Below are 22065 nucleotides of genomic sequence, written 5' to 3'. Positions count from 1 at the left end.
CATTTTTTCCTCCCGCAGATATTCACGAGACCAGCTGAAGGAGCGGAAGATGTCGGCATGGAACGCGACCTGGGCGGAGCTCCTGGTTTCATGCCCTAAGGGCTGGGCATGGGCTTGGTTTCTGCGAGCGTTTCTCTGGGCTTAAGCATCCCAAAGGCCTTGCTAGTAAAGCAGGCTGTCACCTCTCATTCATGTGGGACAAATGGTCCCCAGCTCTAACATCTGTGCTAAGGAACCCCCCTGCTCCTTAGGAGCTTGGCCTACCTTCAGTGGGTGGTCCAAACCTCCTGCCCGTCCCCTAGAATGTTCCACAGAAGCTGCACAGCTCTGGTGGAAGGAGGGGAAGGAGAAAAATGGGCTGGGCCAAATAGGAAGGGCCTGGAATGCCAAGCTTTGCAGCCCAAGTCTGGGACCGTTGCTAATGGGATCTCCAAGAGTTCTAGGGAAAGGCTTAGATGCTAGTAGGGAAGGTCAGAGGAGGCAGCTGTTCTAGAGATGTGGGAGTGGAGAGCAGTCAGAGAGGGGAAGGGCAGGTCCTGCAGCCCATCATGTTGCACCATGGCACCCAGGCTCAAAGTGGTGTGGAACAGCTTTACCAGGTCCTGCAGGCCCCATGTAGACGAATCGGTATTCTCCACATCGAGGGCGTCCCAGTACTCATTCAGCCAGTCTGATGAGAACACTGGCAGGGTTACACGTCCTCCATCGGGGAGACCCTTTAGAAAGAACACATGTGGACAGATGACTATTAACTTGGCCAGAGGCATGAGAGGAGAATGCCTAGGTAGCATGAAACCCCCAAAACATCATGCTGTTCCTCTGTCTTGTCAGTCTTTGTGCACCTGTGGAACCCTCCTATTCATTCATCCTTAAAACCCTGCTCATTTATTACCTCCTTTATGACCTCTACTGACCTTCTTCTGTACTTTTTATTTTTTAATAAATCCCAGGCTTCTGTCCTTTTTAGTTTTTAGGGCTGCTAGATAAAAATACAGGACACCTGTCAAAATTAAATTTCAAATACATAAGGAATGATTTTCTAGTATAAGTATGTCCCATGCAATATTTGGGACAACTTATCCAAAACACCATTCATAGCTCATTTGAAACCTGAGTCCACAGTGCATGATAGTGTTTAGGCACATGTGTCCATCTCTACTACTGGAACAGGAGCTCTTTGAGTGCTGGGATCAGCGCATTAATGTATCTGGGTCCATGGTTTTAACTGGCTTAATGCTGTATGGCAAAAAGCTCCGAGGATGCTATGCATTGGGGTGCCAGGTGCCAGCTGTTGTCATGCACTACTGGATTGTCCTGGTAATCACGAGGGCCTGGCCTCTAGTCTCATTTCACCTTTTTGAGCCTTAGTTTCCACATGGGCAAAACAAGAATTCATTTGTTTATACTTTCACTCCATATTGAGCACCTGCTATGAGCTGGGCCCTGTGCCAGGGGGTGGGATCTAAAATGACCATCATGGTCTCTACTACTGGGAAAAGGACACTGTAGAGAGGGAAACTGAACTAAACCTGTGGATTCCCACAGAGAGGGGGATCACTGGGCAGGAGTCAGGTCCATGCTGGGGGAACCACCTTGCCTGCAAGAGGATAAGCATTTCTCAGAGTGAGCATCATATTAATAGGATCTTGAGGGGTAAGTGGGAGCTCCCCAGGTGGAAGAAGCATGAGATAAGTGGGGACAGACCTTGAAAGATTCGGAACACGTATTACAGAGTTTTCTGTTGGTCTTATCAGTGACGATTTCAAACATGGGGCAGGACATGGTTGTGCTAGGAATCATTTTGACAACCTTTAGAGAGACTAGCAGGGAGGAGAAGATTTGAGGTGGTTATATCAGGAAACCCCAGCAGCAACTAAGGCAGAGAAGGCAGGGCCTGATTTGAAGAAGCAGGGGGAGGAAAAGGAGAGGCTGGTTTCAGGGGCATCTAGAAGGAAGTGGCTAAGGCTGGGGGCTGCCAGTTAGATATGGAGGGTGGGGCAGAGGAGGGGATCCAGGCAACTCTGGGCAAACAAGATAGAAGTGTGTGACTGCACTTGCACGAAGCTCACACTCTTCACAGTGGCCAACACCTGCCAGGCACTGTGAGATGTCAATGTTTAGAAAGAATGACACTTCTAGCCTTGCTGAGGAGCTGGTTTTTTCACCTTGACTAAACTCCTAACTTTGGATGCGCCTGTGGGCCCACACAGTCAGTCAAGCTCAGGGTTCATTCAGTTCTAGCAAGTCGGCTGAACCACAGTCAGTATGTGAAGCCCCTTTACCTGCACAGGTGCCAGTCTTTGAGTACAGACAGCCCCGTGAGAGGAGTAGTTCTGCTGGATGTACTCTTTCCAGTACTAATGTAATCTCTGAGGGGCATGTGTTTCCTTGGGGTTCGAGTTGTACTCCTGCACTCCGCAGTTTGCAACAGGTACAACCATGTCTCCTAAAACAAGAAGGGCATGCGCAGTTTGTGCTCTGCACACGGAACATGAGGTTTTTCTGAGAGTCATCCACGCCTGTCCATCCTCACTGACCCTGGTCTGGCCTCTTGCTGAACTACCTGTCTCCAACCACGGGCCTTCCAGCTCACTGTCAACACTGTCATCCAGTGAAGCCTCCGAGGGAGCCACTCATGCTTTGCCCTCCCCCAAATCCCCAATGGCTCCCTCCTTTGCAGCCCTCCGCAAACTGACCTTAGCTGAAGGAACTCTGAGGAGGTGCAGGGGTCAGAGGGCACCGGCTCTAATCCCGTTCTGGAATTTGCTGCGAGGAAAACGCCCATCCCACGACCCTCACGCCCTTCAGGTCTGCCCTTACCATACTTCTGGAGCAAATAATCGAAGTCGGGCTTCCCGCTGCGCGTCACCCAGTGCCTCCTGCTGCCCCAGCCCTCCGTGAAGGCGCTGGAGAAAACGCAGGGCAGGTTGGGGAGCAGGTAGCCCTTAAAGAAATCGGCGTAGGAGAAGGAGTCCGGCTTCTCGATGAAGTCAGCGCGCCCGGGTCCGGCAGGCTCCGCCCGGGAGACACCCGTGGAGGCCACGGAAGTGCCTCTCCGCTCGAACACGCGCGTCTCCCTGTCCATCCCCCGCGCCCCGGTGGTCGCCGCCCGGAGGGAGGCTGCGGGACCAGGCGCCCCGCGGCCCCCAGGAGTCAAAACCGAGCCAGGCAAGGAGCGGGGCTCGAAACCCGGACTCCCGGATTCCAATTGCTTATTCTTTACTCGGTACCGGGAGATGAAACAGGAAATAACTTAAGAAGAAAACAAACCTCTTCCGGCGTAGAAGCCGAGGGCACCAGCCAGAAAAAGAGACTGCAAGGTGCAAGCATGCGCAGCCGAACGGAACCAAGTGTCCGGCCGCGTGGCGTTCCCGTCCGATCCCATATCGACAGCGCACCGGGCCAGGACATTTGCGCATGCGCCTTGCCGTCCATCGCCGCCCCTTATCTCCAGACGCGGACGCTTGAGCGGCTCAGAGCACCTCCTCCCGGGCGCCTCAGAAAGGGCGCTGGGAGTCTGAGTTCGTCAGGTGCATTTGGCCGACAATCGGGGCCTCTGCTCCAAACCCTTTCGGCCTTCTCTTCCCGCACAGTCCCTCCCGCTGAGGTTGCCCCGGCGACCCTCCTCTCCCCAGTGGCCCAGGGGCTGGCGGGAGGCGATGTGATGTGGGCTGAAGAGCCAAAGGTGGGGTCCTGGGGAAGGGTGAGCATCTGACGGGGATGGTGGGGACCTGGAGGAGATGCGGAGGGACCTGGGGGGCCGGTGGGGACTTGGAGGGGTTCTGGGGGGAATGAGAGGAGGACTGAAATAACAGTGTGGGGGCGTGGAGGCTGAGATTGGCGATTGCACACACCCGCGGGCCGGGAGCGGGGAATGGGGGCTACCCCATTCAGGATGGGAGAAGCAAAAGTTCTGGCAACATAGACCTATGCACATCGATATGGAAAAAAAAAGAAAACATTTGATTGTATAAGCTTTACAGATGACACGTATGTAAGCAGTCTGCGAGAGAGTACAGAGTCTGGGCAGAATTTCACACAGTATATGAAGTAAAAGAAATAATTAAAACCTCTCTTGTCTTGAGAGAAAAATAGATGCATCTTGTGATGGCCTCCTGTTCACTTGGAGAAAGACTCCTGAGTTCATTTTGAAGGTGTGTGTTTACAGTGCCAAAGGTCAGGAAGCCTGTGGCCTTGCGTTAGGAAATAGGCAGACTAGGTTCTTCTAATTCCTGAGCAGGAGAATCTATTATGTTTTTAAGGAGATACCCTGAAGGGAAGGGAGGGGCGATTGCCTCCTCTTTATTAAGCAGAGAACATTTCATTTTATTTACCCTCAGTGGGATGGGGGGGGGGTCCTGGGAATGTTGGGGCTGAAACCCTCCTGGAGGGGAGTTGAAGGGAGAACTCTTTCTAAGAGATATGAAGTCGACCTGGAAGGACAGCAGTGTGGGGAAAGATGGAGAGAAGATGACCTTGTCCTGGGGAGTTGTGAGGGAGGACTTGGAGGAAAGTGAGTTTTTGGAGAGTCTGAGGCTAGGTAGAGGAGGGTTTTCAAGTGGGAGCCAAGAACACAGGAGAGATCGGGACAAGTGGTGGAGAGATGTTTGTGGCAAGTGGAGCCAAGTGCAGGGATTGTGCTGGTCTGTATGGGTTACGGTCCCTTCCCAATCTGCCACATGGCACTTGTGCCGGTTTGGATGTATTATGTCCCCCAAAATGCCGTGTTCTTTGATGCAGTCTTTTGAGGGCAAAGGTATTAGCATTGATTAGGTTGGAATCATTGGATTAGGTTGTTTCCATGGAGATGTGCCCCACCTAACTGTAGGTAATACCTTTGATTAGATTATATCCATGGAGGTGTGGCCCTGCCCATTCAACATGGGTCTTGATTTAATTACTGGAGTGCTTTAAAAGAGAGAGCCACACAGGCCCAGACACTTGCTGACACTGATGCTTAGACATGCTTGGAGTTGTGTACCCCTTGATGGCTGCAGCCAAGAGGGACATTTTGGAGACGGCTGTTGCAAGCAGACTTTTGCTAGCCCAGAGTTTGCCTGGGAGAAACCAAGAGAACACCCACAGATGTCTACAGAGGAATGTCCTGGGAGAAAGCCATTTTGAAACCAGAACCCTGGAGCAAGCGGGTGACAGCCATGTGCCTTCCAAGCTAACAGAGGATTTTGGGACGTCATTGGCCAACCTTCAGTGAAGGTACCGTATTGTTGATGCGTTACCTTGGACACTTTATGGCCTTAAGACTGTAACTGTGTAACCAAATAACCCCCCTTTATAACAGCCAGTCCATTTTTGGTGTTTTGCAAAACGGCAGCATTAGCAAACTGGAACAGCAGTTGTGTGGCTGAGGTGTGGGATTGTCCACAATCCTATCCAGATATGACCATTTTTTATTTTTTATATAGAACCTATCCTTCCCAGCATTTATTTATGTACTTCTCTTTTTCTCATTTGCTGTTCCTCCCTCCCTACACATATGCATACGTTCTATTTTATATATGTATATGTGTTTGATTTTCTTAACCATTTTTTAAAAAATTTAACTGTCAGCATCTTACTCTCATTGACCAGATGTTCCTTAATTATTTAATTTCAGTTGTGTTGAGTGCAGATCATGGGAAGCAAATGGGAATGGTGTCAGAAGCAGTGTTCATAATTGCTTGAAGATTTGGGAAGTATGGTTCAAAGTATAGTTCAAGGGAGAAATATAGAAATTCAGTTGACATTGCCTGGGAGGAGTTTCAGTATTCCTTGAGTTTCTGAAGCTCTGGTGAAGATTAAGTTTCCTAAGAAAGAGGCAGTTTGGGGCCAACGGGTCCACATGTATGCTCCTCAAGACTGTTGGGGGACAAATGAACCACTGACTCGGGGTAGGAGATTGAGCTCTTATTTCTTGAGCACTTAGTCTGGGCCAGATAGTTTGTGCTTCTTCCGCAAGGTGGCCCCCTGGCATTGGCAGTATTTCACTAGTGCACAGATGAGGCTTGGAGAGATTCATTAAGGATCTAACGTAAGTAGTGAGAGGCTGAGCTGGGGCTGGAACACTCAAATTATTGGTTCTCAAAGTGTGGCGTCTGGACCAGCAGCACTGGCATCACCTGGGAACTGGTTAGAAATGCACATTCCTGAGCCCCACCAGACCTACTGAATCAGAAATTGATGGGATGAGGCCAGTTTAGAACCACTGCCCAGAGCTTGTGACATCCCAGTTACACATACCTCAAAAAGAGCCAGGAAAAAAACAGGTGGGGATGGGGGTTAAAGATAGCACTTTGCAGGAAAAACAGTAAGAGTAATGTAAAATCTCCATTCTCCTCTCTGAAAAGTTAGGATGAAGGTATTTGACAGGGCACATCATGTGAACAGGCCATGTTGTTGGAATAAAACGCCCCCAAACATAGTGTATTTCAGCCTCCCAGGTTGAAAATGGGAGCTTCTGAGGGAGTGGAAAGAGGGGTATGAGGGAGAGGAGGTGAAGGTAATGGAAAAAGCAAAACGGCCACGGTGGAGACACTGCCACCACTGTTCTGACTAAGCCTCCGTTGGTCAGGAGTTATTGGAAGGTGTGTAAAGTGTTGCTTATTCTGTTACTTTGGAAATTAACTAAAAATAGGGTGTTTACTTATGAGTTGAGACTCACTCATGGGGCACATGTCTGATGGAAATGCTGAAAGAGACCCATTGTACAACTTGTAGTACATTATTGATGCATCCCGTGTGATCACAGACTCCATCCCCCTGAACCTCACTTCTTGGGTTAGCAGCAGACACCCATGGGATGTCTTGCCAGGATCTCCCCTTCCTAATTCAGTTCCCAATTCACTGGGTCAGTGGAGGTCTTCAAGTCTTTTCTCTGGTAGATCTGGGTTCCAGATTGTAACAGTCGGAACAAAGGAGGACTTGAGGAACTTAGCACTGCACAGAAGTTAGGATAGAAATGGGCATCAGGTCTGGCCAGCTGGAAGCTCTGGGTGACCTTGACCAGAGCAGAATTGGTGGGTGGTGGGGCACAAGCCTGTAGGAGGTGGTTGGGTGGTAGACATGAGGAGAGGACAGGAAAGCAGTGAGTGTCTCTTCAGAAGAGTCTTCTAAGAAGGGTAGCAGACGAATGGAGCAGTAGCTGGAGAAGGGTGTGGGGTAAGGAGAGGGCCTTTTGTTTGTATGTTTTTAAGATGGAGATCTTGGAGCATATTTGTAAACTGCTGAGATGGTCTAGGACCAGGGTTCAGCAAACTCAAGTTCATTGGCCAAATGTGGCCTGCCACCTGCTTTAGATAATCATGTTCTGTTATTACAGCTGTGCCTATTTGTTTATGTACTGTTTTGTGGCTGCTTTCATGCTGCTTTCATGCTGCCATTCTACAGAGACTATATGGCCCACAAGCTTAAAATACTTACTATACTTTACAGAAACAATTTGCCCATCAGTAGGAGAGATGGAGAAGTTGATGCTGGAGCGAGAGGGGCTGGGATCAAGCACAACAAAAGGGAGCCCTAGCCTTCTAGAGGAGTGGGGACACTGCTTCCCCTGCCCTGTGTGTGGGGACATCTAGGGACAGGTGGGAAGTGAGGGGCTCCCATCAGTGGAGCCTGAGTTAAGGTCCTCACCTGAGAGCGAGTTAGGGAAGAAGAGCATGGGCTTATTCTAATGCGTTATGGGAATGTTTTTCTCATTTTTGCCCTTCCACTTAATTTTTGCTTACTTCGTTTGTTGGGAAAGGTGCCATGGAAATCTGTGGGTGGGAATAGTCATGGCCACATGTTTCCTTGTGCTTTTTCCTGGGTATAAATTTATTTAATAATAAATTTCTCATACTTATTTTTTGTCCCGATAATGAGGAGTGTTTTGATTGTCCTCCTCCTAACTCTTCTCTTCTCTTCTTTCTTTCTTTCTTTTCCTTTTTTTTCTTGTTTTAATTTTAGAGTATTTTCAAGCTGGTGTGGTTCTTAGGGCTTCTAGCGAATTTAAAGGTGGAGAAGCAGAGGACCAGAAGGTGAAGTAACTTTTCCAAAGTCATAAAATTTTTGGCAGAGCTGGAATTGGCATTACAGCATGCCTTCTCTGATGCAGTGATGCCAGGAGAATAAAACTCAGTAATTCTCTGGAAATTTGTACATAATTTCACTCAGTGCACATGGAATGCCCTCCCATAGTACATGCTCAAGAGTGCTAGCTCAGGGTCAAATCATCGGTAATTTAAAATTGATTTCCATGCTATATCAAGCTCTCAAAGTAGTGGGGATATGGCAGTGAACGAGATATAGTCCCTAATGCCAGGTAGCTGAATCTGGGGGTGGGGAGTGGGAGGTTGTTTATGGGCCTCTGCAGTGTGGCTGGATGGTGGTCAGCTGGGAGAATTAGGAGCAAAGCTGCTGTTAGAGATGACAAGTGCTGCAAGCACAGGGGAGTGATAGAGGCCTGAGGCCCCTCACCTCACCTTCATGTCTGTCTTAGATTTTGGAAACACAGTGGTGTCACTAAGTACTTTGAAAATCATGTTTGCATTTTATGTGGTTAGTCCTCTCACAATTCTGAGAAATAGATACCTTTTCTATTATTCAGTGTCCAAATAGCTTTCTAGTGACATACCTGGTGGTGGTGGTAAAATAGCACTAGCAGACTGAGCACATTGCTTACTGGTGACCTCACCAGTGGTCACTAGGCTTACTGGGAGGATAGGTATGTGGGTCATCACATACTGAGCTTGTTTCCTTGTCTTAAGGGAAAAAAAAAAAGAGCCAAAGTAGAGTGCTCAAGTGAGTGTTTCTCTCACTTGAGAAAGGCTCAGTTAAGATAAATTTTGCTTTGAGGTTCCCTCTGCTTTATTTCATACAATTTGATATATTTTCACAAAAGGAAAAGCTGACCTCCCATGCATTTCTACCCTATTCATAAACGTGATCATAATATATGCCAGGGGAAAGACTTGTGCTTAAAACTTACGTATCCAAGCCCCTGAAAGAGATGACACCAGTCTTCTATACCAAAGGTCAAGAAGTGTTAAACAGCTCAGAAAACAGTCATAGTGTTCCAGTTACATAGGGTCATAAATTTCTGAGCTCATTTACAGAGCTTTCAAAGGTGGGAGTGTACAGTTTTTTAAAGTTTGTTTTTGTTTTTTATTATTTTTTTAATTTAAATTATTGTGGTACAGACATAGGGGACTGGTGGTTTGATGGGTTGAGCCCTCTACCACAGGTTTTACCCTTGGGAAGACGGTTGCTGCAAAGGAGAGGCTAGGCCTCCCTATGGTTGTGCCTAAGAGCCTCCTCCCGAATGCCTCTTTGTTGCTCAGATGTGGCCCTGTCTCTCTAGCTAAGCCAACTTGAAAGGTGAAATCACTGCCCTCCCCCCTACGTGGGACCAGACACCCAGGGGAGTGAATCTCCCTGGCAACGTGGAATATGACTCCCGGGGAGGAATGTAGACCTGGCATCGTGGGACGGAGAACATCTTCTTGACCAAAAGGGGGATGTGAAAGGAAATGAAATAAGCTTCAATGGCAGAGAGATTCCAAAAGGAGCCGAGAGGTCACTCTGGTGGGCACTCTTATGCACACTTTAGACAACCCTTTTTAGGTTCTAAAGAATTGGGGTAGCTGGTGGTGGATACCTGAAACTATCAAACTACAACCCAGAACCCATGAATCTCGAAGACAGTGGTATAAAAATGTAGCTTATGAGGGGTGACAATGGGATTGGGAAAGCCATAAGGACCACACTCCACTTTGTCTAGTTTATGGATGGATGAGTAGAAAAACAGGGGAAGGAAACAAAGACAAAGGTACCCAGTGTTCTTTTTTACTTCAATTGCTCTTTTTCACTCTAATTATTATTCTTGTTATTTTTGTGTGTGTGCTAATGAAGGTGTCAGGGATTGATTTGGGTGATGAATGTACCACTATGTAATGGTACTGTAAACAATCGAAAGTACGATTTGTTTTGTATGACTGCGTGGTATGTGAATATATCTCAATAAAATGAAGATTTAAAAAAAAAAAACTATTCAAGCTTAGGGAAAAAAAATTATTGTGGTAACATACATACAACAAATACACCACTGTACCATTTTTTCATTATAACAGTTGTAGGTTTTTAGACACATCATGCAGGAAGTACAGAGTTCCCATTTTACCATTTTTAAGTGTACAGTTTCAGTGGTATTAATTACATTCATCTATATCTATATAGATAGATACCATCATCTATATCTATTACCTAAGTTTTTTCATCTTCCTATGCAGAAACTCTGTACCCATTAAGCAGTAACTCACCATTCCCCCTTACCTGCAGCCCCTGGTAAATTCTAATGAACTTTCCATTTCCCTGAATTTGCTTATTCTAGATATTTCATTTAAGTGGAATCATGCAATGTTTGTCCATTCAGGTTTGGCTTATTTATATGGTGTGATATATTCAGGGTTCATCCATTTTGTAGCATATATTAGCACTTAATTCCTTTTTATGGCTGAATAATATTCCATTGCATGTATATGCCGTATTTTGTTTATCCATTCATCTGTGAGGGATGCTTGAGTTGTTTCCCCAATGCTGCTATGAACATTGGTGTACAAGTATCTGTTTGAGTTCCTGTTCCCAGTTCTTATGGGAATGTACATATATATGAAATTGCAGGATCCTATGGTAATTCTGTGTTTACATTTTTGAGGAAATGTCAAGGTGTTTTTCATAGCACTGTACCATTTTACATTCCCCTTAAAATGTGTGAAGCTTCTGATTCCTCTGTGTCCTCACAAACATGTATTTTCAGGTTTTTTTTAAATAATAACCATCCTAGAGGGTGTAAAGTGGTATCAACAAATGGTGCTGGAAGAATTTAATATCCGTATCCAAAAGAATGAAAGAGGACCACTGTTGCACACCTGTTCCAGTTTGCTAATGCTGTCCTTATGCAAAACACCAGAAATGAATTGGCTTTTGTAAATGGGGTTTATTTTGTTACAAAGTTACTGTCTTAAGGCCATAAAGTGTCCAAGGTTAGGCATCAACAATAGGGTACTTTCACTGGAGAAAGGCCGTTGATGTCCAGAAAACCTCTGTTAGCTCGGGAGGCACATGGATGGTGTCTGTTTGCCCCCAGGTTGCATTTCAAAATGGCCTTCTCCAAAATGTTGCTCTTGGGGTGTTTTGTTCTCTGTTAGCTGCAGCTCTTCTTCAAAATGTCACTCTCAGTTGCTCTGACGTCCCTCTGTTTGTGAGCTCCTTTTATAGGACTCCAGTGAACTAATCAAGACCCACGTTTCCATGGAAACATTCAATCAAGAGGTCACACCCTAATCAAGGTGTCACTTACAGTTGGGTGGGTCACATCTCCATGGAAACTCAATCAGAAGGTTCCAACCTAATCCACACTAATACGTCTGCCCCCACAAGGTTGCATTAAAGAATATGGCTTTTTTCTGGGGGATATAATGTATACAAACTGGTACAACACCTTACACAAAAATTAACTCAGAATGGATCAAGACAATAAGAGAATATAAGAGACAGGACCATAACTCTCTCAGAAGAAAATGTAGGGAAGCATCTTCAGGACTTTGTGGTGGGAAATGGTTTCTTAGACTTTATACCCAAAGCACAAGCAGCAAACAAAAAAATAGATAAATGCGACCTCCTCAAAATTAAAAGCTTTTGTGCATTAGAGAACTTTGTCAAGAAAGTGAAAAGACAGCCTACTTAACTGTGAGAAAATATTTGGAAACCACATATCCGATAAGGGTTTAATATCTAGAATATGTAAAGAAATCCTACAGCTCAACAATAAAAAGACATACAACCCAATTTAAAATTGGATGAAAGACTTGAATAGACATTTTTCCAAAGAGGAAATACAAATGGTTAAAAAACGTATGAAAAGATGCTCAACATCACTAGCTATTAGGGAAATGCAAATCAAAACCACAATGAGATATAATTTCACTGATATCTAGAAAGGCCTACTAGAGTGGCCATTATTAAAAAACAGCAACAGAATACTACAAGAGTTGGAAGGAATGTGGAGAAATAGTGACAATTATTCACTGCTGGTAGGAATATCAAGTGGTGCAGCCACTTTGACAGGCAGTTATTGGTTTCTCAGGAAGCTAAGTATGCTGCCACATATGCTGCAGTCCTTTTACTAGTAATGTACTCAGGAGAACTGAAAGCAGGGTGCAAACAGACATTTATTTGCACACCGATGTTCATAGCAGCACCATTTAGACTTGCCAAAAGATGAAAACAATCCAAGTGTCCATCAACTGATGGATGGATAAATGAAATGTAGTGTATATTTATGATGGAACCTCATTCAGCAGTATGAAGGAATAAGCTCTGGAGCACGTGACAACATGGGTGAACGCTGAGGACATTATGTTGAGTGAAACAAGTCAGATGCAAAAGGACAAATATTGTATGATCTCACTAATATGAGCTAATTCTAATAAGGTAACTCGTAGAGTTAAAATCTAGAATATAGGTTACCAGAAATAGAATGGGGAAGAGATGCTTAATTTGTACAGAATTTATAACTTGGTTGAATTTAAATTTGAATGTTTGGAAACAGAGGTTGTGGTACCACAACATGGTGAGTCTAATTAACAGCACTAAATTACATGTGTGATTGTATTTGAAAGGGAAGGTTTAGAGTTGAATGTATCACTAGAAAGGAAGCTAGAGGATAAAACATGGGATTGTATAACATAGTGAACCCTGATATAGTTAACAGTAATATTTTAATATTCTTTCATCAGTAGTAACAAAAGTACCACACAATTGCTAAGGGTCAATAATAGGGGGGTATAAGGAGTATGAAATTTTTGTTTTGTTTTTTTGAAGTAATGAATACTTTCTAAAATTGTGGTGATGAATGCACAGCTATGTGATGATACTGTGAACCACTGATTGTACACTTTGAATATATTTGTATGATATGTGAATATATCTCCATAAAACTGCTTAAAAATGAAAACAAAATCAGTTGGTCATGTATTTGTGGGTTTATTTCTGGACATTCAGTTCTATTTGATTCCATTCATCTCTAACTTATGCCAGTACCACACTGTTTTGATTACTGTAGTTTTGTTATAAGTTTTGAAATTGGGAAATATGAGACCTCCACTTTTATTCTTTCTCAAGGTGTTTTTGAGTATTAGAGATCTCTTGCCATTCCATGTGAATTTGAGGATTGGCTTTTCCATTGCTATACCTCAACATTATCTGCAGTAGAGTTCACGGTTGTTTACAGTCCTATGTTTTATCTTTTAATTTTTATTCTAGTAATGTATCTCACCTAAAATTTCCCTTTTAACCACATTCATATATTATTTCAGTGCTGTTAATTATACTTACAATAATGTGCTACCATCACCACCATCCATTTCCAAAACTTTGCTATCAACTTAAATAGCAATTCTATACAAATTAAGCATCAACTCCCTGTTCTCTACCCCTAATCTGTCTTCTGGTAACCTATAGTCTAGATTCTAACTCAATGAGTTTGCTTATTATAAGTAGTTCATATCAGTGAGACCAGACAAAATTTGTCCTTTTCTGTCTGGTTTATTTCACTCAGCATAGTGTCAAGGTTCATCCATGTTGTTGCACGCATCAGGTTTCGTACCTTTTTGTGACTGAATAATATTCCATTGTATGTGTGTACCACATTTTGTTTATCCTTTCTTTGGTTGATGGACACTTGGGTTGTTTCTATCTTTTGGCAATTGTGAATAATGCCTTATGAACATCAGTGTGCAAATATCTGAGTCCCTGCTTTTAGTTCTTCTGGGTATATACCTAGTAGTGGGTTTGCCAGGTCATACAGTAATTCTATGCTTAGCTTCCTGAGGAATTGCTTAACTGTCTTCCACAGCTGCTGCACCATTTTATATTCCCACCAGCACTGAGTGAGTGTTATTTCTCCACATCCTCTCCAACATTTGTAGTTTTCAGTCTTCATAACAGCAGCCATTCTTGTGGGTGTGAAATGATATCTCATTGTGGTTTTAATTTGCATTTCCCTGATATTAATGATGTTGAGCATCTTTTCATGTGCTTTTTAGCCATTTCTGTTTTCTCTTTGGAGAAATGTCTGTTCAAGTCTTTTGCCCGTTTTTTTTCATTGAGTTGTTTATCTTTTTATGGTTGAGTTGTGGGACTTCTTTATGTATTCTGGAAATTGAACCCTTATCAGATCTGTGGTTTCCAAATATTTTTTCACATGGAGTAGGCTGTCTTTTCACTTTCTTGACAAAGTCCTTTGATGCTCAAAATTTTTAATTTTGAGGAGGTCCCATTTATCTATTTTTTTCTTTCATTGCTTGTGCTGTGGGTGTAAAGTCTAAAAAACCATTGCCTAACACAAGATTCTGAAGTATCCCAATTTTTCCAGCACCATTTGTTGAAGAGACTATTCTTTCCCAATTAAGTGGACTTGACAGCACTGTCAAAAATCAATTAGATTTTATTAGACCTACAGATGTAAGGTTTTGAATTCTCAATTTGATTTCATTGTTTAGTATAGCTATCCTTGTGCCAGTACTGTACTGTTTTGACCACTATAGCTATGCAGTAAGCTTTTAAGTAATGGAGTGTGAGTCTTCTAACATAATTCTTCTTTTACAAGATGTTTTTCACTATTGGGGGCCCCTTACTCCTCCAAATAAATTTGATAATTGACTGTTCCATTTATGCAAAGCATGCTGTTAGAATTTTGATTGAGATTGTGTTGAATCTGTAAATCATTTTTGGTAGAATTGACATCTTAACGATATTTAATCTTCCAGTCTATGAACATGGAATCCCCTTGTTCCGGTTTGCTAATGCTACTGTCATGGAAAATACCAGAAATGGATTGGCTTTTTTAAAGGGGGTTTATTTGGTTACAAATTTAGAGTCTGAAGGCCGTGAAAATGTCCAAATTAAGGCATCAACACAAGTATATCTTCACTGAAGGAAGGGCAATAGTGTCTGGAAAACCTCTGTTAGTTGGGAAGGCATGTGGCTGGCATCTGCTGATCTCGTGTTGTGTTCCAGCTCCTCTCTCAGCTCCTGTGCATTCTTCAAAATGTTGCTCTTGGGGCGTTTTTCCTCTCTTAGCTTCTCCAGAGCAAACACTGGGCTAGCACCTCCAAATTGTCAGCAAAAGTCTGCTTTCAATGGCCATCTCCAAAAATGTCTCTCTCAGCTGCTCTTCAAAATGTCACTCTCAGCTGCTCTGAGATTCTTCTGTTTGTGAGCTCTTTTATAGGACTCTGGTGATTAAATCAAGACCCACACTGAATGGGCAGGGTCCACATCTCTGTGGAAATAATTCTATCAAAGGTTTCACCCACAATTGATTGAGTCACATCTCCATGGAAAAACTCAATAATGGATTCCAACCTAATCAACACTAATATGTCTGTCCCTACAAGATTGCATTCAAGAATATAGTTTTTGGCGGGACATAATATATCCAAACTAGCACACTCCTTGTGTTTGTTTAGGTCTTCTTTGATTTCTGTTAGCAGAGTTTTTTAGTTTTCTGTGTTCAGCTTCTTTGCATCCTTGGTTAAATTTATTCCTAGATACTTGGTTCTTAGTTGCTATTGTAAATGGAACTTTTTCCCACATACACTTGAGACGAATGTATATCCTGCTGTTTTGGGTGCAATGTTCTGTTTATGTCTGTTAGGTCTAGTTCGTTTATCATGTTATTCAAGTTCTCTGTTTCTTTATTGATCTTCTGTCCTGATGTTTTATCTATTGATGAGAGTTATGTATTGAAGTTAGTTTTGCTAGTGTTTGCCTTATGTATTTTGGGGCACCTTGGTTAGGTGCATAAGTATTTATGATTGTTATTCCTTCTTGGTGGATTGCCCCTTTTATTAATATATTATGTCCTTTGTCTCGTATATCAGCTTTGTACTTAGGCTGTTTTGTCTGATATTAGTATAGCTACTCCAGCTCCTTTTTCATTACTATTTGCATGGGATATCTTTTCCATCATTTCACTTAAGTTTGTTTGTGTCTTTCATATAAGGTGAGTCTCTTGTAAACAACATATTGTTGGAGAACGCTTTTTAATCCATTCTGCCAATCTCTGTCTTCTGACTGGGGACTTACTCCATTAGTATTCAGTGTTATTACTGTAAAGGCAGTACTTCAACCATTTAGTCCTTTGGTTTTCATATGTCCTATGATTTTTTGTCTCTCTTTTCCTTTATTGCAACGTCCTTTTCTGTATAGTTGATCTTTTTGTGATGTAGCTGACTCATCCCTTTTGCATTTCTGTTTCAGTATATTTTTCAAATACTTTCTTTGTGCTGACCCTGGGGGTGATATTACATAACCGACTTCTATAACCTACTGATTTCAAAAGTTATCAACTCAACTTCAATAGCATGTTCTCTGTTCCCATATCCTTGTTTCCACTCTTTATGTTGGTTTTGTCCCACTTTACCACTTTATATTTTGCATGTCCATTATTAGAAACTATGCCTTTCTTTTGTTCAATTGTATTATGATTTTTATAGGAATTAATGAGTAGAGTTGTATATTGAGGATACAGTACTATTGGGTTTTGCATTTACCCTTTTAGTTACCCTTATTGATGATCTTCATTTCACCACACTGATCCAAGCCACTCTATCCTGTCTTTTCCTGTCAACCTGCAGAACTCCCTTATGTAGTTTTTGTTAGGCAAGTCTTTTGTCGATGAATTCTCTGAGTTTCTGTTTTCTGTGAATATTTTAAACTCTTCCCTCATTTTTGAAGAATAATTTCACTGGATAAAGAATTTGGAGCTGGTAGTTTTTTTCTTTCAGTACCTGAACTGTATCATACCACTGCCTTTTCACCTCTGTGGTTTCTGATGAGAAGTCAGAACTTACTCTTACTGAGGATCTCTTGGATGTGACAAATAGCTTTTCTCTTGCTGCTTTTAAAGTTTTTTCTATATCTTTGGCATTTGAAATTTTGATTAGTATGTGTCTTGGAGTAGGTCCATTAGGATTTACTCTGTTTGGAGTATGTTGTGCTTTTTGGGTATGTATATTCATGTCTTTTATAAGAGTTGGGATATTTTCAGCCATTATATCCTCTATTATTATTTCTGCCCCTTTTCTCTTCTCTGCTCCTTCTGGGACACCCATGGCACATACATTTGTATACTTTGTGCTCTCATTCAAGTCTCTAAGAAACTGCTTAATTTTTTTTTCTATTCTTTTCTCTGTTCTAACTATGTGATTTCATCCCCATGATTTCTGTTATGTTTATTTTTAAACTTTTAAGTCTTCTTTTTGCTCACACATTATCTTCATAATGTCCTTTAGCTCCTCATCCATGTTTCCCTTCATCTTCTTGAATTGATTTAGGAGATTTGCTTGAACTTCTTTGATTCATTGTTCCAAATGCTGCGTCTCTTCTGAAGTTTTAATTGTTTCCTTGGCTGAGCCTATCTTCTTGTTTCTTAGTATATCTTGTAATTTTTTGCTGATGTCTGGTTATCTGATTATCTTAATGAATTAACTCTGAAGGTCAGTCTCTCCCTCTTGTTTAGAGTTTTATTGCTAATATGCTTACGTGTTAAGGCTCTTTGATGCTTGGTCCAACTTATTCCAGACCTTTAGAGTACCCTGTGTTTTTTCAGTGTTTCTCAGCTCTTCAACAACTGATTCTTGCCCCTAATATGCTGTACAGTTTTTAAGATTGTACTATTTGTGCTATTGTTTCACCACCAGGAGAAGGCTTCCTTTCTTTTCTTCCTTCTTTGCAAATCTTGATCTGTTCTGTTTGTTTTGGGGCAGAATTTTCACCCCAGCTCCTAAGATTTGTTTATATTCTTTCCTTCACTCGTTGACCCCTTTTCCTAACAGTTCTGGGGATCCATCCTATCTTACAGCAGTTCCTTTTAACCCCTCCCCCTTTTTTTTCTGTGACGCTTTTCTGCCTCCAGTTTCTTCCCCATCAGGGTATCCTGCTCTAAGAAGCCACATGGCATCAGTCCAGAAAGGTGGGTCACTCCAGAAAAGTCTCTTTTGCATTTAGGTGGTCCAGCCAATAGAAACTGGACTGAGTGAGAGTACCTCTTGTCAGTCTCTCCACACTCCTGCTCCCTCTGGGGACCCTTGTGTATGCAGTGTTAGGTTCAGAGCCATTCAGGAATCCACACAAACGCAGCGAGTCATGGTTTAAGTAGAGAATTTAAGGTTTATTAGAGGAAGAAAGCAGAAGAAAGCAGGTGGGAGCCATCAGAAAGAAAGGAAAAATGTCTCCGGCCCTCTATCTGAGAGCAGCATTTTTTAAAGGAAAAACCCATGTTGGGTGTTGGGGGGAAGGTCCTGCTGAGTGTGTTCTGGGCCTCGATTGGGTGAGTGCTTATCAGTTTCTGCTGACTGGTTACTAGGGTTTTAACACACTACTCTTCTTTGATGTGCACTATATTATCTATGTGGAGAAGCAGGCCTTTTGGCTTGGTTGCGGTCATTCATCTTTATGGGCATATCTGATCTTGCCTTGTCTGCCCCCTGGAGTCTAGGTGCCACTGTGACTGGGATTCCTAAAACAGCCTTCAACCCTTAGTTTATGGCACACCTGGTATCTATGAGATAAGCAGCAGGGCCGGTAGATTAGGCATTCCTTCTATATGTTAGACCCTTTTTTGGGGGCCTGACATGCAGCATGACTTAGAGCCTTATGTTCCGCCCTGGGTCTCCATGGACTTGGGTCCCTGTGCCTGAATATGCGTTGGGTTCTAATTCTCTGCTGTTAGTGGCTCTATAATCTTTGTCTGTGGCAGCAGGGACCTGGGCTCCTGCCTCTGCATGACTCTGAAGCAGTGTGGGACTGAACTGGGGTAGGAAGGGATGGTCTGGAGGTCCAGGCTGGCCATTTCCTACCTGATATTTTTCTTTTTCTTTGATTCAGTATTTGTGGAGTCCTTCTCCAGTCTCTACCATCCTCCATAGTTCTAAGCAAGTGTGATATGTCCTTTTATTCACTGATCTCTAGGGAAGCTTTTTCAGAGAATGTCTTATATGACTGTGTTGATGACATCACTAGCAATTTTTTTGTCTTGGTGCTTTTAGCATCCTTTCTTTGTCTCTGGCATTTGACAGTTTGCTTATAATTTGTCTCATACTGATACTCTGAGTTTATCCTATTTGGAGTTTCTTGAGCTTTGTGGATGTATATATTCATGTCTTTTGTCAAACTTGGAAATTGACAGCCATTATTTCTTCAAATATTCCTTCTGCCCCATTTATCTTTATCTTCTGGGACTCCCATAATGCGTATGTATGTTGGTATGCTTCATGAGGTACCATAGGTCCCTTAGACTCTGTTTTCTTTTCTTCATATTTTTTCCTATTCTTCCTACTTGATAATATCAATGTCCTATCCTCATTCACTGATTCTTTCCCCTATTCAGATCTTTGATTAGTAATTCCAGTGTGGGTGGGCCTTTGTTTACTTCTTTAATGGGCCATCCTTTTTTGTTTCTTTGTATGATTTGTGATTTTTTTGTTGAAATCTGGACAAGAGTATTATAGTGTGTTAACTCTGAAAACTATTTCCTGGTTTCTTATCATTTTTACTTGCCTTTTTCTTAATTCTGTGTTTGCCTTGTTGCTGTACGTGTTTTTTGAAAGTTGTTTCTAACAGTTTCTGCTTGTGTTTCAGTATTTCTGTGGGGAGAGTCAAATGTTTGGAGCTTTATTCTCTGCCTTTCCTATGACTTGCTGTTTTGTTTAATCAATGAAAGCCATGGTAGTCTATTTGCTTAATGAGTTTTCCAAACTGTTTTTGCAAATACTGTATTCTTGCCACGTGTGCTGCCAATGCCAGGAGCTCCTACAACCAAACCTATCCTAGGATTTGCACATTGTTTCCAGGCAGGGGCTTTCCATCAACATTTAGCCTAGCTTGTATTTATCAGCCCAAATTGAACACTTCGGGTCTTCTCAAGTCTTTGTATGCATCTTGCCCTGGGCATGTTCTTAGCTTCCAAGAGTTCCCTAGTATACTCATTCTCCTGCATGTTCTAATTTCCCCAGGAAATTCTTTCTCCAGCTTTTCTTCCTGGGGCCCAGGTTCTCAGTTGTATGTCTCAACCGTAATCTTTTGCTTCAGGAAGCTGCAGTTTGATCGCTCCCTCACAGTGTTCTTTCCGGAATGTCTGCCACTTCTCCAGCTGAGTTTGATGCTAGGTGAAACAGAGATGGATGTCTTGGGTCAGTGGAGTGCCTTGGGTTCAGGGAGCCACCAGATGGGTTGAAGATACGTGCTAAAATTGTGAATAAGCTGATGTCTTCTCCCTCTCGACCACCCACATGGGAATGCAGTCTACTGGCTGTCCCACAGTGCCATTGAGCTGGGGTAGGGATAGGGCCAGGCAAGTTAAAGTACACACAGCTTTCCTATCAATTTTACTTGCCTTTTCCTTGATTCTATGTTTGTCTGGTTGCTGTACGAGTTCTGTGAAAGTTGTTTCTGACAGTTTCTGCTTGTGTTTCAATACTTCTGTGGGGAGAGTCAAGTGTTTGGAGCTTTATTCTCTGTCATATCACTGATGTCACCTCCGGATTAGGTTGTTTTTAATTTTGAGATTCCCCCTTGGTCTGACACTCATAATTGTACTGGCTAAGGAGACATTCTTATTAGACTTGCTTGGATTTCTGTTCTCGTGCAAGTTTCTAATCACCATAAGCCCCATTGTTCTCATCTGTAACCTGGGGATAATGATGGTGTCTTAGTTTACTAGGGCTGCCATGACAAAGTACTGCAGTCTGGTGGCTTAAAACACAAAAATTTGTTGTCTCACAGTTTTGGAGTCCAGAAATCTGAAATCAAGATGTTGGGAGGGCAGGGAGGAATCTAGATCCAGCATTGTGGGATGGAGAACATCTTCTTGACCAAAAGGGGGATGTGAAAGGAAATGAAATAAGCTTCAGTGGCTGAGCAATTCCAAATGGAGCCAAGAGGTCACTCTGGTGGGCACTGTTACGCACAATTTAGACAACCCTTTTTAGGTTCTAATGAATTGGAATAGCTAGTAGTAAATACCTGAAACCATCAAGCTACAACCCAGAACCCTTGATTCTTGAAGATGATTGTATAAAAATGTAGCTTATGAGGGGTGACAATGTGATTGGGAAAGCCATATGGACCACACTCCCCTTTGTCCAGTGCATGGATGGATGAGTAGAAAAATGGGGGCTAAAAAAAAAAAAAAAAAGGCACCCAGTGATCTTTTTTACTTTAATTGTTCTTTTTCACTTTAATTTTTATTCTTCTTATTTTTGTGTGTGTGGTAATGAAAATGTTGAAAAATTAATTTTGGTGATGAACACACAACTATATAATGGTACAGCGAACAATTGAATGTACACTTTGTATGACTGCATGGTATGTGAATATATCTCTATAAAAATGAATTTAAAAAAAAAGGTGTTGGGAGGGGCCATCCTCCCTCTGAAGTCTGTAGAGAAGAATCTGTTCCTTGCCTGTTTCTTGGCTTCTGGTGGTAGCCAGCAGTCCCTGGCATTCTTTGGCTTGCACTTCAGTCTTTGCCTTGTTTATCATGTGATGTTCTCCTCTGTGTCTGTCTATATCTCCTCTCTTCTTCTTGTAAGAATACCAGTCATATTCTGGGCCCATCCTGTTCTAGTATGGTCTCATTTTAATTTAACTAATTCCCATTTGAAATGACCCTATTTCCAAATAAGGTCACATTCTAAGGTACTAGGGGTTAGGACTTCAACACAGCTTTTTTGGGAAGACAGTCCAACCCATAACAGATGGCCACTGTTAGAAACAAGCATTATACCTTTAAAATGCTCACCTGGTTGTGGAGGAGAAAAGAATTCACAATCTTGCAAGAGTGGACACACAGCCAGAAACATGGCAGGCATGCCAGAAAAAGAACATGGCCATAGTTAATATCCTACTTCTGATATGCATGTCCCTCCCCTGTTTCCCCATTGGCTGGGTACTCCAGAGTTTACAACCTATCTAAGAGAGGTAACCAGCCTGTCTTTGAGATTTTGAATTGTACAGCCTATCCGAGAG

At 42.7% G+C, this 22065-nt stretch overlaps 1 protein-coding gene and 1 pseudogene across 3 annotated transcripts in view; one reads left to right on the top strand and one right to left on the bottom strand.

Annotated features, from left to right (window-relative positions):
• The window catches only part of SNAP47 (synaptosome associated protein 47), a 156114-nt gene that overhangs the window by 47810 nt on the left and 86239 nt on the right, over positions 1–22065 (top strand). Inside the window, exon 1 of one of the 3 annotated variants that reach the window (XM_037801008.1) lies at positions 3450–3685. The exons of 1 other annotated variant lie outside the window; for it this stretch is intronic. The gene's annotated coding sequence lies outside the window, so the exon portion shown is untranslated. Of the gene's footprint in view, positions 1–3449; positions 3704–22065 lie in introns of those variants that run through there. One more of the 3 variants, XM_037801009.1, reaches the window with a different exon arrangement.
• On the bottom strand, positions 2279–3306 carry LOC119507833 (annotated as a pseudogene).

This window comes from Choloepus didactylus, chromosome 13 (assembly GCF_015220235.1).
Source record: "Choloepus didactylus isolate mChoDid1 chromosome 13, mChoDid1.pri, whole genome shotgun sequence".
Classification (NCBI taxonomy): Eukaryota; Metazoa; Chordata; class Mammalia; order Pilosa; family Megalonychidae; genus Choloepus; species Choloepus didactylus.
Note: the sequence above shows the minus strand (reverse complement) of the source record. Positions and strands in the feature narration are given on the sequence as shown.